The following is a 5,632-nucleotide window of genomic DNA, read 5'->3' on the forward strand; positions in this document are numbered from 1 at the left end:
TAGCACCTACCTCCTGAGAGAGTTTTGCAAACCTCACAGTATAATATAAATATTAGTTGTTATTATTGTTGTTGTTGTTACTCTGAGGAAGCTGCCACATAGGATGGTGGGGAAGATAGAAGAGAGAAGGAGGTTACCCAAGCCAACCATATCATAGCTTCCAAATTTCACAGATTATTCTTGTTTCTTTCTGATGTAAGAAAAAAATGCCTGTTAGAGCAATCCAAAAGAGGATAGGAATAAGCATTTATATAGTGCCAGACACTTGCTAACTTTACAAACATGGTCTGATGTGATCCTTACAGCAATTCTGGGAGGCAGGTGCTATTATTATCAAACCCACTTTACAGATGAGGAAACTGAGGCAAAGTGACTCGCCCAGGGTCACACAGCTAAGAAGTATCTGAGACAAGATTTGTACTCAGGTTTTCCTAACTCCAGGCCAAGTACCCTAAGCATTACATCACCAGCTGCCTGAAACAGAGACATGGTTGCTTTGAAGGTAGCAGATTCTTTCTCACTGGAGGTCTTCATGCAAATTATGGATGATCATTTATCAGGTGTGATGTAGAGGGAATCTTCTTCTTCAGCTATGATTTGGACTAGATGGCCTCTGAAATTCCTTCCACCCCTGAAATTCTGTGATTCTGTAAGTCAGGTTACATCTCTGTGGTTCTCATGCAGCCAAAGGATTGTCAGAGCTGACTGCATGTTGTCCTTTTAAATCCTGGGACCCAGGCCCTCTTGCCTTGCCGAAGTTAAGGCTGTGCTCCTCAATTAGGCTTCCCCCCTCAGATGTGAGCTTCATAACCCAAATCTTCCTCACTGTTTACTAGAAAAATGGGTCCTTCAGTTGGTGTCTTCAAGGTCCTATTCTACATAGCTGGTTAAAAAATACCCTTCTCATTTAAAACACATACACACACACCTACACACACACATACACACATACACACACATACACACATTGTAACCAAGAGCTTTTGGACTCAAAATACTTTGATCTAAAGGTATGTTTCTTACCTAGGCATTTTAGGTACAGAATTAGGGAAATAGAAATAATGGTGCTTGTGGGGGTGTTGGTGAGGAATGGGGGGACATGAGTCACAAGCCCCCCTAAAATCACCCTACAAGGTAACAACTTATTCCATCAAGGCCAAAGTCAGCACCATTTCTTTCTAGGTGAATGATAATTTGCAAAAATCTTTCAAACTATTCACTTTTTCTGGCTCCCTCCATTCCTTGGAGAGGTGGGTAACAATGGGTGCAGAAGGGTGTATATACTAGCAAATGGAGTCACTTTGTTGTTTGGGTTTTGCTTGCCTGCTTTTCTTTGTTGTAAGGTGAGGCTCATTGGGGGTGGGTGGGCAGGTGCAGTGAATTCAGAAATGGTTGTGATGTAAGAATAAAAGGCATCATTAAAACCTTGAATAAACATATGCTTGTAAAGTCATTCAAAAGACAGTATTTTTTTAACAAGCCACATTTTATTGTACCAATTTCACACAGTAAAAATAAATGGAAAGCAGACATGTCTAAATTCTCTTACTGATTCTCTTGCAGACAACATCACCCAAGGTAAAGGTCTGAAAGCCAAGAAGAAATCCAGTGTTAATCTTTCCTGGAATGTCTTGCAGTATATCAGCATGTCATACCCATCAATGACCAGTATGTTAGATATACTAGAGATAGGTTTGGCAATCTTTCTGGGTTTTTGTTTGGATTGTCCATGCCTCCTGAGGGAACCCTGGGGAGCTGTCTTTGGGGTCTTCGAGGGCCCCATTTAAAAATATAAATATTCCCAGCAAGGTTCACAGTGTAAGGATGACAGAGATGCCAGCTGGAAAAGGGTTTAATGCCTGAAGGGGGATTAGCAGGAATGGGTAGAGGATTAGGTGACTGGGGGGAGGGATGATAGGATCATGGCTTTTTAGCTGAAAGGAGCCTTAGGGGTCACCCACCCAACTCCCTGGGAGTCTGCCATAAATGTTACATGTTCTTTACTCAGGGTGTTGGGCAATACTCCTCCCCTCTCCCTCCTCCATCCCTGCTGTCTCCATGTCTTCCTCCACCTTCTTTTCCTCCTCCCTCTTTTCTCCCTCTTCTCTACTGTCCTCCATCCCCTCACCTGTCTTTCCCTCATCCCCTCTTCCCTCCTCTTTGAGAGCAGGCACTGCCTCCCTTATTCTATTGGCAGCCCCAGTACTTGACACCTAGTATGTGTTCTCCAAATGCTTTTTGGATCCATCCCCCACAACCAAGCAGGAAGAGAAACACCTGATCACTTACGGTGGTGATTGTATCTCCATTCAGTTCAGTGACAGACTTCATTGCTTTCAAAATTGTACCAGCTTGTTACCTCCTTCTAGATTCACTACACCCTGTAGGGAGACAGAAGAGTTAGCTCTGGCAAGCCCTAGGGACTGGGGGTGAGCCAGGGATGCACTGGTAAATGTGCAACAACTGGTTTTCTGGAGGGAAAAAATGTACACACAAATTTCCATTATAATCTGTAGTATTAACATTTGAGTATTATTTGCAGTGTTAACACTTCTCCATCACTTTAAAGTAGGCAATCAATAAAACAATAAATCAGTCCTTGATTTGTAGCGTTTCTATTTTCTGAGGGGTAAATGCTCACACTTAAAATTTAACAATGCTGGCACTCTCCTGCCGGTTTCAGCTGGCTCCAGCACACCCCTCGAGTAAGTGCCAAGCCAGATTCCCTGCAGAACTTCTTGTTTCTATACTTCACTGGCTGGATTGTTTTCTAGTTCTCTTAGCCCTTTCCTTACTTTTCCTCCTCTCCCCTTTTCTCTTCTCTTCCTTTTGCTGTCTGTGAGTCAGTCAATAAATATTTATTAACCGTCTAAGATGTGTCACATTGTACTAAGTACTGAAGACAGTCCCTGCCCTCAAGGAGCTTACAATCTAACCGGGGAAACAATAAGCAAACAGGTACAAACAAGTCATAGACTGGATAAGTGAGAAATAATTAACAGAGGGAAGGCCCTAGAACTAAGCGGTTGGGGAAAGTTGTTGTTTTGTTTTTTCAGCCAAAGACAAGGTTGATTGAAGATTCGCCATATTACAGTTTTAAGGAAGCTGAGCATCTGTGGGTTATTGGCTAGATGTGAAAATCTGCGCTGTTGGGGAAGGTTTCTTGTAGAAGAGTGGGGGGAGATTACAGTTGGGACTTTAAGGAAGCCAGCAGAGTCAGCAGTCTGAGCGGAGGAGTGAGAGCATTCCAGACATGGGGGATAGACAGGGAGAATGCTGGAGCTGAGAGATGGAGGGTCTCGTTTCATGAACAGCTGGGAAGCCAGGGTCACTGGATGGCAGAGTATGTATCAGGGAGTAAGGTGTGAGAAGACTGAAAATGTAGGAGGGGGCTGGGTTATGAAGGAACAAGTCAGCTACTGAACACAGCCAGCATGGGCTGGAGGCACTGCTTCCTGGCTGGTCCTCTATACCATATTCCACCAGACTGCTTTTCATCTAATCTACCTATCTTGCAACACGTTGGCAACAGAGATATGTTTGTGTCTTATCTCCCTAGCAGGCTGCTAGCTTACTCCAGGGGGTTATGGACCAAGTTTTAGCTAATCTTTGCATCTCCTCCAGGGCTTAGCCCAGAGGCTAATACGCGGCACCTTAATGAATACATGCCCCTAAATTGAATTAACTTATATTCTTACCTTGACCTTTCCTCCAGTGGAGTGGTCAGCTCACACTCCTCCCCCAGGGTGAATTCGTTCACCTGGATTTGGTTATCGTTGAACGTGAACTTGAAGTGATTTCCATTTTGTACAATTTCGGACATTCCCCTGGTATCCATTGCCTTCCGTATGAGGTCATCAGGTAGACCTGGTTGATACAATAGAGATTCAGACCTAGAAGGCATCTAAGAGCCAAAGGATCTCATTTGGGTCTCCTGACAGCCCTGGGAGGTAGGGAGTATTATTATCCCCATTTTCCAGATGAGGAAGCCAACATTGAGAGCAGTGAGATGATGCAATCCATGTCACCGAATGTATTAAGAGCAGAGCCAAGGCTCACATTCAGATCTGACTCCTCATTCTGTTGTTCTTCACCCTGACACCCAACCCAGGCTGAATGCCTGCCCAGAGCCTCACTAGTTGGATTATTTCACTTGCTGCAGATTCCCTAGTATTTTAAGTTCATCCCTTCTGGCAACCACAAGTATAATGCCCCTGTCCCTTTGATCCCAACATTTGATGCCCAAAGGCTGTTTTCCTAAGCACTTACCAGCAGCCTTCAAGAAGGCTTCAAAATTCTCTTGGGACTGGAGCTGGTACTTTCCTGAGAAGTTCATGGTGGAAGGATGTTCTCTCAAAACACTGGCTTGGAGAGAAGGCGCCTGGCATGGCCCTGAGGCTGGTTTTATAGGGGGCTCGTTCCCTTCAAAGTTGGTCAGAGGTTATCGTTGGTTTATGATTCTGCTCAATCATTAACCTTTGGAGCAATGTTCAGAAAAAGTAAGGTAGGCATGGGGGAGTTAACTGGAGTACCTGGTCACTTGCTACAGGAGCAGGGGTCATCTATCCAACTGTCCAGAGTGTCTGGGGCTGGGAGGGGAGGACAGTGCCCACTGGCATAAGGAAGGGGAAATAATGAAGTCTTTTCATTTGTGGCAACAAGAAGAAATATCAATGTGGCACTTTTTTGTTTTTTTATTACATCGTGCTTTCTTATGCATTAGCTCATTTGTTTCTTACAATTATCCTGTAGGGTAGATGATCAAATCATAGTTGCTTCAGTTTTACAGATGAGGAAACCAAAGTTTGTCAAGGTCACACAGTGTATAACACTGAGCTGGGGTGGATATCGAGGGATTTCTCAGGCTCACTTGTCATTTCTCACCTGCAGGACTTCGCATAAAACAGGGTACTGAATTTGAAGCCAGAGCTCACTAAGAAGCTTATGTTTTACTGTGTGTGTGTGTAAGCACATGTGCTCTGATGTGTATGTGTGTGTATGTGTATAGGAGGAGAGTATTCATTTTTATCTCTGTGTCCTCAGTATGTATCACACAGCAGACATTTAATAAATATTTGCTAAATGGAATTCAACCGAGTTATTCTCTTATAGTTTAGGATTTTCACTTTCACTTTCTCAGATTTTACATTGACCCCTAAACTGAACTTTTTTTCATTCGGTCATTTTCAGTTGTGTGCAATTCTTTGTGACCCCATTCAGGTTTTCTTGGCAAAGTTACTGGAATGGTTTGTCTTTTCCTTCTCCAGCTCATGTACAGATGAGGAAACTGAGGCAAACAGGGTTAAGTGACTTGCTCAGGGTCACACAGCTAGGAAGCTTCTGAGGTCTTATTTGAGGCCCAGTGCGCTATACACTATGGTGCCACCTAGCTGCCAAACCACTACACTAGGGGCATTTTTCAAACACTAATTCTGTAGTCCCAACACTGTACTGTCCTTCACTACATTGCACACTCCCCTATGTCCTACTCACACAAAATTTCATTTTATTTCAGAGCTATAACTGCCAAGCCAGTGACATGTGAGAATCTATAAATGGGACTTTGCCTTTTTAAGACCAATGAAAGAATCGTAAAGGAAAATGACAGAGCAGTGTGACTGTAAACTGTGTT

The 5,632-nt window shown here is 43.6% G+C and overlaps 1 pseudogene across 1 annotated transcript; it reads right to left on the reverse strand.

Moving 5' to 3' along the window:
- Positions 1-2,289: 2,289 nt before the first annotated feature.
- LOC110204734 (fatty acid-binding protein, liver-like) lies at positions 2,290-4,391 on the reverse strand (annotated as a pseudogene). Its single transcript, XR_013482731.1, has 3 exons — positions 4,270-4,391; positions 3,699-3,867; positions 2,290-2,381 (listed from the first exon to the last, which is right to left on the reverse strand). The product of XR_013482731.1 is annotated as a fatty acid-binding protein, liver-like (transcript).
- Between the last annotated feature and the right edge of the window lie 1,241 nt (positions 4,392-5,632).

The sequence above is a fragment of the Phascolarctos cinereus genome, unplaced genomic scaffold (assembly GCF_003287225.1).
Source record: "Phascolarctos cinereus isolate Bilbo 61053 unplaced genomic scaffold, phaCin_HiC Scaffold_1127;HRSCAF=1787, whole genome shotgun sequence".
NCBI lineage: Eukaryota > Metazoa > Chordata > Mammalia > Diprotodontia > Phascolarctidae > Phascolarctos > Phascolarctos cinereus.